The 12,737-nt window shown below is 42.2% G+C and overlaps 1 protein-coding gene and 1 long non-coding RNA gene across 4 annotated transcripts in view; one reads left to right on the forward strand and one right to left on the reverse strand.

The window, feature by feature from the left end:
• The window catches only part of PLBD1 (phospholipase B domain containing 1), a 51,381-nt gene that overhangs the window by 7,642 nt on the left and 31,002 nt on the right, over positions 1–12,737 (reverse strand). The gene's annotated exons all lie outside the window — the stretch shown is intronic.
• The window catches only part of LOC309869449, a 63,735-nt gene continuing 57,517 nt past the window's right edge, over positions 6,520–12,737 (forward strand). The window contains exon 1 of the long non-coding RNA XR_014314188.1: positions 6,520–10,442. This is a non-coding gene — a long non-coding RNA (uncharacterized lncRNA). The remainder of the gene's footprint in view (positions 10,443–12,737) is intronic.

Consider the following 12,737-nt stretch of genomic DNA (forward strand, 5'->3'; position numbering starts at 1 on the left):
GTGATAAAAATATATTAAATCAGGACTCTTTCCGATTTTCCAAAGTGATAAACAGAAATAGATCCCCACTAACTAGGATTTTGCAGGAGAATTTAGAATTAGGGAGGGGGATTAAAGGGTTCATTGTTGGATAATAAGATTATGGATGTGTTCTTTCTTCTCTTTCCACTTTTCTATATTTTCCAAATTTTACATAATGAGTCTACATGATTTTTAGAAAGAGGAAAAACATCTACATTTACATAAGTAGACATGGTTTTGAAATTAGGATCTTGCCACTCTGGGTCAGGCAACGCTTTTTCTAAGTGTTGGCAGCAATACGGGAAAAATCAGTGAAGCCACAGTCTTTTTTTAAAGGCCTATTTTGTGCTTTATGCTTTGTGATTGTGATAGAAATCAAAGTATTATCACATACAACTCTAGCAGTGAGAGAGGATATACTGTCATCAGTAATGAGTCATGAAGGACGAATTGTCGAGTGGTGAAGAAACCTCAGAGAAGGACCCAGTGAGAGAGTTAGAAGAGGCCAAGGTGAAAAGCTCCTTTGGTACTTCCCAAACTTACACCATTTTATACCACCTTATCATTTCTGCCATATCTGATCACTTGTAATTTATTTACTCTTTTTCCTTAAATATACTCTTTCCAAACTTTAAATACTTAACTTGTCACATACAACAATATCTGAGGAACCATGAGGTTAATGTTTTGATCTTTTTATTTTTTCCTCAGAAAACACATTAAAACAAATACATTTCTACTAACGTGCGAAAATTACTTGCCCACAAACCACCTAATACCACCTCACCAGCACTATGCAAGCCGCACACAGAGAAACACCAATGTATCTGAAGCTTTTGTAATCGGGAAGGACAAGATGAGGTGCAGAGAGGTGAGGGCATCTTTCCAGGACCATACAGCCAGCTGCTGGCAGACCTGGGCCTAGAGTGCAAGTCCTTGACCCAGTCCAGCGCTCTTTCCACTAAGTGTGAACTCCCGTGCTCAGCCTTCATGGCTGTCCTTCTTCAGGCTTCATGAAAGCAGGAGGAGGAAAGCTTCATGGAGGAAGTAGACCTGGAACTGAGTCTGGAAGCTTGTATAAGAATTGATTAGGGTGGGCGCCTGGGTGGCTCAGTGGGTTAAGCCGCTGCCTTCGGCTCAGGTCATGATCTCAGGGTCCTGGGATCGAGTCCCGCATCGGGCTCTCTGCTCAGCAGGGAACCTGCTTCCCTCTCTCTCTCTCTCTCTGCCTGCCTCTCTCTCCATCTACTTGTGATCTCTCTCTGTCAAATAAATAAATAAAATCTTTAAATTAAAAAAAAAAAAAAGAATTGACTAGGGGGCACCTGGGGGCTCCTTTGGTTAAGCGACTGACACTTGGTTTTGGCTCAGGCCATGATCTCATGGTTGGAGATCTAGCTGGTGCAGGGCTCTGTACTCAGTGCGGACTCTGCAGGAGATTCTTTTCCTTCCCTCTCCCTCTCCCTCTGCTCCTCCCCAAACTCATGCTTGTATGCTCTCTCTAAAATTAAAAAAAAAAAAAAAAAGTTGACTAAGAAGAGAGCAGTGAGGAAAACAGGTATGAATAAAGATGTACAGCTGGAATAGATGTGGCATAGGAGGCTGGAAGTTTGGGGAGGTGGAGGCAAAGAAACATCAGAAAATACAGTTGGCCAAAGAAGAAGACATCTAGATGGCCAACAGATGCATGAAAACATGATCAACATTACTCATCATCAGGAAAATGCAAATCAAAACTACAAGGAGATACCACCTCACACCAATCAGGATGGGTAAAATAAAAAAATCAAGAAACAAGTGTTAGTGAAGATGTGGAGAAAAAGGAACACTTCCTTTTTTTTTTTTTTTCTTTTTTAAGATTTTTATTTGACAGAGAGAGAGAGAGAGAGACAGCAAGAGAGGGAACACAAGCAGTGGGAGGGGAAGGGGGAAGCAGGCTTCCTGCTGAGCAGGGATCCGGATACAGGGCTTGATCTCAGGACCCTGGATCATGACCTAAGCCAAAGGCAGACCATTAACAACTGAGCTACCCAGTCACCCCAAAAAGGAACCCTTCCATGTGCACTCTTGGTGAGAATGCAAATTGGTGTAGTCCCTGTGGAAGACAGTATGGAGGTTCCTCAAAAAGTTAAAAATAGAACTACCCTATGATCTAAGAATTGCACTACAGAATATTTACCCAAAGAATATGAAAATACTAATTTGAAGGGATACACGTCCCCTATATTTATTGCAGCATTATCTACAATAGCCAGTATGTAAGCATCCCAAGTGTTCATTGAGAGAAGAGTGGCAAAGAAGAGGTGCTATATAATATATGTGTACACACACACATGCACGCACGCACACAGTGGAATATTACTCAGCCATCAAGAAGAATGAAATTGACATTTGCAATGACATGGATAGAGCTAAAGAGTATTATGCTAAGACAAATTAAGTTAGAGAAAGACAAATACCATATGGTTTCCCTTATATGTGAAATTTAAGAAACAGAACAAATGAACAAAGAGAAAATAAAGAGATAAACAAAAAACCAGACTCTTAGTTATAGAGAACAAACAGATGGTTACCAGAGGGGAGGTGTGGGGGGGGGGCATGGGTAAAAGAGGTGATGAGAATTCTTTCCTTGTGATGAGCACTGAGTAATGCATTGAATTGTTGAATCACTATACTGTACACCTGAAACTAATATAACACTTAATGTTAACACACTAGAATTAAAATTAAAAAAAATACATAGTTGGACAGTCATTCATTTATTCATTCAGTGAACAAACTACTGTGCATCTCCTTTAGGCCTAATAGGGAGAGGTAGGGCGCAATCAGATAATGGGCTCACCCCAAGCTAAAGATAAGACCTAGAGCTGCAATGGGAGTCAGAAATCCTGCATTTGAATTCTCTGCATTGCAAAGAGCAAATCTGGCCCTTCTTATTTTATCTCTCTGTTCCTTATTCCCTTCCTCTGATAACCTGGGACTAAGTGATGTCATTCAGCACTAATGGTATAATTTTAATTTCTGGAAATTTCTGAGTCGGAAATTAACATGATGAGGGCAGTGTCCAACCAACTCATAATGAACTTCCCCAAGGCTGTCACTGGCCTATTAGAAGTCTGTATAAATGACAGAAGCTTGCACATTCCAGGGGGGATAAGGATTGATGAGTGGATGGCGCCCTTGAATGAAATTTTCAAGAGCATCTGCTTTGGAAGACATAGCCTGGACATTGGATGCATGACTTCACAAGCAGTGTGGGATGGATTTCAATGACCATTCATTCACCTCTTGGTCTGGGCTCATTTTGCAGTGTTCAATCTGTACAACCATACTTGGCAGCCCTGGGCAAGCTCCCTGGGTAGACGATCTCCGTGGACTGGAATGTCACATTTCTGGCATAATAAACTTGCTAATTCACTCTCTATGAACACAAGAGGGCAGCGTTCTTTAATATGTGTGAGTGACTACGGCCAACAGGTAAGAAGCCGTGGTTCGCCCAAGAGCAAGACTGTTTATTACAGATGGAAAAATGTAGGCCACCCAGAGTTCTGGAACAAAGAGAATGAATTGGCTTGCAGAACAACTCCAGTCAAGATGGTTAATTCTATAATTTAGAGTTTAAGATGAAATAAAAAGGAAAAGGCCGAGTGGGGACAAAGTCATGAAACATTACAAGAGAAATGTTCTTTGCCAGGGTTGAATTATATTCTTGCTTTTATCTGTCATTAGCAGCTTTGAAAGGCAGGCAATTCTAGATCAGGAGGAAGTGAAAAACTCAAATATGAAAGCCAACCTGCAAATCACATTTCATAGTTTGTTCACTGCTGAATTTAATTAAGAAATAAAAAGGAACCCTGACAGTTAATAAATCTCAAGACTCAAATCACTTGAATCACAAAAATAAACAGAGACCACTACCCTCTGATGTCATTTAGACTTATCGCTTAGTACAACCCAGAAAAAAATGTAGCCTTGTTATCCTGCCAGGTGCATTTAAACCACGCCCATTTCTGTATTGCATTAATTAGCGGCTGTAAAGCTCGGAAAACCAAACACCTTCATTCTTTTCCCCAAAGAGTAGAACCAAGTGTTGACCAAGAGCATAGATAACACACAACTCAGTGCCAGGAGTATGGATCATGTTTAGAAAAATAGCTGTGCTATGTCTTCACGCACATGCCGGCCCTCCATATTCTCTGCTGTGTGACCTTGCAGCATCTCCCATCAAAAGACGCCCATTTCCTGTCTCCTCCGTCAGGGCTGGATTTGGAACTTGCTTCAGCTAACAGAATGGGCCGATTTTGAGGGTAGGCCTCAAGAAAACTTGCACCCTTCCGCTTCCTCTCCTGGAACCTTGGGATTGTCCTGTAAAGAAGCCAAGCTGAGCCTGGTCTCTCAGTGAGAAGCCACATGGAGGAGGACCAACCATCCCAGCCAAGGTCAAGCTCTAGGCTACCAACCCCTAAGTGTGTGAGGAAGTTCCTCGAACGTCAGCAGAGCGGGACACCCACTCCACAGACAACCACGGATGCGTGAACCTGCGCAGCTGAGGTGTCCAGAGAGAGCCACTCAGTTGGCCTGTGGACTCAAAAGCGATAGGAATTACATATTGTTTCTAGCCACAAAGTTTTGGAGGTTATTTTTTATATAGAAGAAGCAAACTGACATCATCATCATCATAATAATCCAATTATACTACATACTTTGTTTTGAAAGGTCTGAATGCCATTTAACACCGGTCGGCATGACACTTGGGGAACTCTCTTGCCTTCCTTTCGTAGCAAAGGAATGCACAGTAACTTTGTACCATACTCTCAGCCTTTCTGCTTAGCTTCTTCCCACTACTGAAGAGAGACGTGTCACTTCTCTGCCCCATGGAGAGCATCAGCCTGGACCAGGCTGTCTGCCTTCTCTAAGCCAGTGTGGCAACCAGTCAGTAAGTGTGTATCACACACAGAGGATATCCCAAGCTCTGTGCAGTAATTCCCAGTTCAGAGACTATATCAGAATTCCCTCAGGAGCTTTTCCAAGAGGCTCATGCCCCGACGGGCCCCTCAGCATCCCCCGGCCCCCCCGAACCCCTTAGAGCCTCCACCAGAACCCCCACTCTATGGCCGCTGCCTGCAGAGGATGGCTCTTCTCCTTCCTCACTCTTACTAAGGGTGGCCTGTGGGGCTCCCCGTTATTCCAGGATACAAAATCCTACAGCCATTCATTCTGCTTGCTCAACAAGGGACTCCCGTCTTCCCACGTTCCAGAGCGGCACTTATTTGCTTGTCTTCCCGCCAAGATTCTAACTGTTCACAATCCATCTCCACTTCTCCTTCCAGTGATTATTCTTCCGTCAAGGAAGAATTTATTGAGCCCATTTCTGCCTAATCCTGCAGTAGGACTGTGATCCGTGGAGGATTCTTACTATGGTGTGTTTAGGCACAGGAGCTCATACTGTGGAGACAGAGTGTCTTGCCATGGTCTCCATAAGCGAATGCGCAGGTCTCGCAAAGACTATTTAGGGTGACCGCCGAGAAGTCGGCATTGTCTTTCATCAACATTCTGTTATCATCCACATCAGAACGAAATCTGTCCTTCAATAACAAATTATCATCTTATTTATTTTATATTGTTTCCTGTTTTCTTTTCCATCTATCCCAAGTCATGTAAGATCCATGAGGGCAGGACCTTTTTCTGTCTTGTTCACTCCAGCACCAAGAGGAGGATTTGACACCTACTAGGTGCTCAGTAAGTAAGTGTGAAATCTAAGGAAGAAAGAGAGGATAGTGGTGACTCACCACCCACACATACATCAAATGCCTTGCTTTGGAAGGATGGACGCCATCATCGGGTCTTCGCAAACATCGCACTTCGATGAGCTATTTCTTTAAAAAAATTACTCAGCTATTTAAAGCGAATAAACAGCACTTTCAGGAATAAATCTAAGACTGACCCTGAGCACAGGCCTTTTCCAGGATACCCCACGCCTGACGAATGTGATGGGAACAGGTGTGTCGTCTTGCAGATGGTGACAACACTTGACACGCGCAATGGGGCAAACACAGTAGAAACAATGAAAAAGAGGGTGAGTCATGGGGAGGTGCAGTTTTAAACAGGGTGGAGCGGGCGGGGGGAATCACCTTACGACAAGTATGGAAAGTAAGGTTAGATGTCTAAGATAGAAGAAGGAAATTTCCTGAGCCAGGGGTGGGGGCAGAGAGAGGTGTGGCCTGGGAAAAGGAAGGCATTGGCGTTCCAGGATGGGGCAGAGAACAAAAAAAAAGGTGCTTTAGAAAACAGAAGTGAGGGACGCCTGGGTGGCGTTAAGCAGCTGCCTTCAGCTCAGGTCATGATCCCAGCGTCCTGGAATCGAGTCCCACGTCAGGCTCCTTGCTTGGCAGGGAGCCTGCTTCTCCCTCTGCCTCTGCCTGCCATTCTGTCTGCCTGTGCTCGCTCTCGCTCCCTCTCTTTCTGACAAATAAATAAATAAAATCTTTAAAAAAAAAAAGAAAACAGAAATGAAGTGTTGTAAGATCTATCTACAATCCTTCGAAACAGGTGTCCTTGTTCTACTTTCATTTCTTTTCTTCCCTTGGTTCTACTTTTTAAGAGGCAGAAGACATAAATCTTGGCATGTATTAACTCGCAGACTATTTCAGCCTGACGATGGAAGTATGTGAGATAAAAGAGCTAACACGGAATTAGTCCAAGTAATTATAGTACACGAGGTAGGCAATTTTGTGACTTATGAAGGTAATAGCATTATGGATTATGAGGGAGGCAACTACATTTTCTTAGAGCTCTGAGACTCTTCTTTCTTTTCTTTTTTTTAAAAAAGATTTTATTTATTTATTTGACAGGCAGAGATCACAAGTAGGCAGAGAGGCAGGCAGAGAGAGCGGAAGAAGCAGGCTCCCTGCAGAGCAGAGAGCCTGATAGGGGCTTGATCCCAGGACCCTGGGATCATGACCTGAGCCAAAGGCAGAGGCTTTAACCCACTGAGAAACCCAGGCGCCCCTCTTTCTTCTTTCTTCCTGTGTATCTACTTTCAAGGATTTGAACTTCTTAAGAGAAAAAGTTGAGCCAAGTCGTTGCTACAGACCATTATAGAACTGCCAGGGTCTTAGTGGATGGGTTTGGATCCCCTGTGTTAGAATCACCTGCTGGTATGTTTGCTACAAATGCTCCAGCCCAGGCCAACTGAATAAGAATGTATATGGACACACTTTGGAATTTGCATTTTTAGCAAGCTCCCCTGGGAGCCTTTAGGTCGAAGGGGTGTGTAAACATGTGTTTAGGGAGGTGAGGGAATGCCTGGATATTATGCAAAGAAGGGGGCCCCCCACAGGCTTGATGAGACACCCTAAGTGCATTCCAGAGAACCTCACTTACAGAAAATTAAGTGTGAAGTCTCAGCCTCTAGGGAATCATTGTTACTGGAATCCTGGGTTGAAACACTTTGAATAGCTTTGTTCCCCCTGCAAGAGCTCCACCCCCTGGCATGCCTGGGAGGGTCTTTGAGTTCTTTTTTCAGTTTTAACCCTTTGACTTAAAAGCAAACTGAACCATTTCTGAAGCAACAAACAAGGGATAGTTATAGTCAGATAGTGTTTGAACTCAATCCCCAACCCGAGTCTAGTGATTTTGAGCATGTTATTTAACTTTTCTGAACCCTTTTTTTTTTTTTAAATACAAATACAATACCCTCCTTGTGAGGTTTTCATGAAAATTAAATGACATCCCACACACGAAATGTTTAGCCTAGAGTCAGTTACAGGGGAAGGCACATAAGTAGGAAATAAACAAATGCTGTTTTTGTTTTTTTGTTTTTTTTATTTCAGTAACAAGTTGAGCACAAACAAGTTTATAGCAATTTATTTAAAACTTGAGTGCTGCCTAAATCCACTAAAACTAGTTGGGTTCAATTCAAGTCATTTGTAATCAAGGAGGCTACAGAGGAGGAGATTCAAGCTCCAATGTCTGCGCTGAACACACAGGACTGCATCTGAAATGTCTCAATAATAATTCCTGAACATCTGGATTCCTGAACATGGATTCCTGTTCTCAAATCAAAGTTGTAAGAGAGAGAGCGGTATGGAGTATAGAGCAAACAATTATTTTGTTTACCCCTCCCTCCCCCCTTGCAATTCTCGCCATGGCCACATGGGGGTGCACCACCCATTATCTGTGTCCCTCTTTAATTCCCATTCTCTTTTTTCTTTCCTTTCTTTCCCTCTTTCTTCCTTCTTTGCTTCCATAAATATTTATTTAATGGTAACAATCATTGCAAGGCTTATGTGCTGGCTCTGGGCGCACAGGGTGAATGAATGTGGAGTAAATGAATACAGAATATGAATATGGGCTCTGAAGAAATTATGCGTTGGGTACCGGGAAAGCTCAAAGGAAATACAGCTTACTCATAACAGAATTGAATTTAAAAAAAAAAAAGAGAGAGAGAGAGAGAGAGATCTGGAAAGTCTTCAAATTTTGGGAGATTAAACAATACATTTCCAAGTGAGTCATGAATTAAAGAAATTATCATGTAAGACATCATAAAATATTCTAAACTGAATGAAAATGAAAACAAAACAGACCAAAATGTGTCAGATGCACTGAAAAGGAGTGCTTTGAAGGAAGTTTTATAGTTTTATTTTCATATAGTAGAAAACAAGAAAGATAAATTACCTGGGGTTCTACCTCAAGAAGTTAGGGGGAAAAAAAGTTGATTGCACAAAAGGGAGAAAATGATAAAGATAAGAATGGAAATCGATGAGGAGGAAAAATGAACAAATAATAGGAAACAAATCAATGAAAATAAAATCTGGCTATTGGAAAATATCAGTTAAATTGACACATCTCAGGCTAGAGTGAATAACAAAAAAGAAGATATAGTATCATGAATGATTAAAGGGACTTAACTACGGATCCTACAGACAGACATTAAAAGGCTCACAGAAAATACTATAAGTAGCTTTATGTCAATAAACATAACATCAAAGAAATGAAAACTCTTTGAAAGACAAATTTTTAAAACTGGCTCAAGACCAATTAGAAAACCTGAATAGTCCTGTTATCAATGAAAGAAATTGAGTTCATAGTTAAAAACTTTCCAACAAAAAGCCCATGCCTAAAAGGCTCAGTTAATGAATTCTATTAAACATTTAAGGGAAAAATATATTGCTAGTCCTACACAAACTCTTTCAGAAAACATAGAAGAAAAAAAAAATTCTAAACTCAGATTATGAGGACGGGTATACCAAGACACCAAAACTATTACAAGAAACCACCGACCAATATCTCTCGTGAATATAAATGAAAACATTCTTAACCAAATATTAGTAAGTTGAGTAAAAAATAAATAAGAAGAATAATATGACTAAATGGGGATAATCCGGGACGCCTGGGTGGCTCAGTTGGTTAAGCGACTGCCTTCGGTTCAGGTCATGATCCCAGCGTCCTGGGATCGAGTCCCTCATCGGGCTCCTTGCTCGGCAGGGAGCCTGCTTCTCCCTCTGCCTCTGCCTGCCATTCTGTCTGCCTGCGCTTGCTCTCTCTCCCTCTCTCTCTCTGACAAATAAATAAAATCTTTAAAAAAAAATAAAAAATAAAAAAAATAAATGGGGATAATCCCAGGAATATCAAGTTGGTTTCACATCTGAAAGTCAACCCATGGAACTCACCATATTAATAAAGGAGAAAAATCACATGATTCTTTTAATAGAGGCTGAGAATTTCACAAAAATATGTTAAACAAAAACATTAAACAAAATAGGAAGGGAGGGAATCTTCTTTAAACTTATAAAAGGTAACTCCAAACACCTACAACAAACATCATACTTTATAGTGAAACATTGAATACTTCTCCCTTAAGATCAGAAATAGCAAAGGATTTTCATGCCACTTCCAGTCAGCACTGTGTTGGAGGTCTTATCAGTGCAATCATGCAAGAAAACAAAGACATACAAGGGAAGAAAGCAGTAAAACTGTCTTTACGCAGAGATAGCATGATTACGTATAGAGAAACATCCCAACAAATCTACAAAAAAGCTGTTAGAACTGACCAGTGTATTTGGAAAAGTCCCAGGATACACAGTAAATATTTTTTTAAAAACTGTATTTCTGTACTGTGATGGTTTTAAAATTTTTCATGTATTCTTTGCTGTTCTTCTCTTTAAAAGATAGATTTGAATTTCCTTTCCTTGTTTGTGCTCTGATCACAATAATGTGCTTCCAATGAATAGAATGTGGTGGAAGTGACAATGTGTGACTTCTGATATTAGGTCATAATAGGCATTGCTACTTTTGCTTTGTTCTTTTGGATCACTTGGTCTGTGGGGAGCCACACACCTTCTCATGAGGTTACCTGAGCAGTCCTGTGGAGAGGTTCAAGGAGAGGGGAACCAACTTGCCGGCGCCATCTTGCCAACCACGTAAGTGAGTGACCTTGGAAGTGAATCCTCTGGCTTCAGTTAAGCTATCATAGCTTTCAGCCTCTCAGCCCTTGAGTCTTCAGCTAAAGACCCAGACACAGAGAAGTAGAGACAAACCATCCTCACTGTGCCCTAATCTAAATTCCTGGTCTCCACAAAAGCCACGAGATACTAAATGATTGTTTTGATCTCAAGCCTCTAGTTTTTGGAGTGGCTTGTTATGTAGCAACAGCTGAACTATAAAAGCAAAGAACCACTTGAAAAGGAAGAAAATATCAATTCTGATTACAGTAGCATCAAACATTATTTTGATATCAAAATGCTAAAGGTATATAAGACCCTTACAATGAAAAACTGCAAAGCACTGCACAAGTTAATGAAGACCTACGTAAACATAGATATGATATTTGTGGATGGAAAGACTCAGTATTACCGACATGTCGATTTACTTTGAACTGATTTAAAGTTTCAATGTAATCAAAATCAGTAACCCTTTGCAATGAGGTCTTCATACAGTGGTATTAGCTACCTTTGTAGTGATGCCATTCCCTGTGGGATTTCTCTCCCTGTCTTACTGTCTTGGTTCGTGACTGTGGGGGTCAGAATCAGCAGGTGGCTGTGCCCTGCCAGAGGGCTCACGTCGGTCTTTTACCTTCCTCAGTTGTTCAGTACAACAGACCATGGCAATTCAAAACCGAAGGGATGCTTCCAGAACAAGGTTATCCAGGGCTACCTTCTTTAGAATTTTCAGAGCCCCACACTACTTATTTTTTGCAGGGCTCCTGCCTATATAAACAATTCGATGAAGAGGCAAACTGCAAAATTCACAGGCCCTTACGAGGTATAGGGACTTATAAATGAAGATTTAGAATAATAGGTATCTATCCTCCAATTGGGGCGTATGAAGATTCTTTAGAGAGTCTGGGTACCATCTCTGTACATTCCTTATTAAGTGCATTGTTCCTGAATAATTATGTGTCACCTGTCACGAGGAAAAGGTGGCAATATTGTTATTATTCATAAAGCCAGGCCTCTTTGTAACCTGTCTGTACTCAAACAACGTAGATTTTTTGTCTGCGCCGCTCCCGAACACTGTTTACTTACTGACCCTGCCGCTCTGCAGTCTGTCATGTTGCTGTCGAACACTAAGAACTCCCTCAAAAAATCATTACTGCTCTTGTTAACGATGACTCCAGATGCAAACCTTACCCAGAAGATTAAGAAAAATGGGAATGACAATTTGTTTCTTCCATTCAGAATTTTATAGCACAAACGTATGTCAACACATTTTCCTTCTGTGTCCGTCTTCCCTTAGACTCCTGTAGACTGTAACCATTGCATTCCTAGAATGTGATTTCCTCCCGCACTGATGCTACCCTACTGTCCACACACCCCCACCTATAGGCGAGACAGGTGAGAAGCCTGTGGGCAGAGCCAGAAGGGCAGCCCCTGTATCACAAGGTGTATCTGTTTGGCTAAAGACCGGCCTCAGAGAGTAGGAAGTTACCTCATGAGGGCATGAGATCTGTGGCAAAGGTCTCTGTGTCGTGGAGTGAGGTTCTCCAAAGCCTTTGTGAGAGCCAGGCCTAGCCCTCTGCAGAGGACTGCAGAGCACATGGTACAGAGGCTGCAGGGGTGAGGTGACCACCTGAGGGCCAGCGCGGGACACCACAATAAATTCCCTTGTTGCCTCCTCTGCCAACTTCCAGGGCTGTTGAAGGGAGGCAGGTCCACACACATGCTGTAGCCCGAAGGTAAGAGCGACCTTCGGTAGCCTGGAGCCCTGATCACACGTTGTATCTGACACGAGGGCTACCTCAAATCATCCTGTCACCAACATTCTGTCCACTCAGTCATGGGGCAAACACACTGTGATGCCAGCAGAAAAGATCTATCAACTCAGTAGGGACCTCAGATTGGCTTGAGTCCCAACGCCCCCCACATTGATGAGCAACATCTTGTTGAATGTACAGATAAGGGTGGAGGGGAAGAGCTATCAGAAGAGCGATGTCCGGAGACCAGGAGCCATGTGGGCTTCTGTCTAAGTCCAGCCCCACTTGGATGGCTCTGCTATTCTGGCTAGTCCTGGGCACTAGAAGGATATTTTGGAAATTTCTGTAAAAGTGCTTCCTAAATTAGACATACATGGGGGTGGGGACAATTTTTTTTTTCAGTAGGCTCCAACGCAGGACTTGAACTCAAGACCCTGAGATCAAGACCTGAGTTGAGATCAAGACTTGGACACTTAACTGACTAAGCTACCCAGGTGCCCACTCAATAAGACACATGGGATGC

The sequence above is a fragment of the Mustela nivalis genome (assembly GCF_964662115.1).
Source record: "Mustela nivalis genome assembly, chromosome: 7".
Lineage (NCBI taxonomy): Eukaryota > Metazoa > Chordata > Mammalia > Carnivora > Mustelidae > Mustela > Mustela nivalis.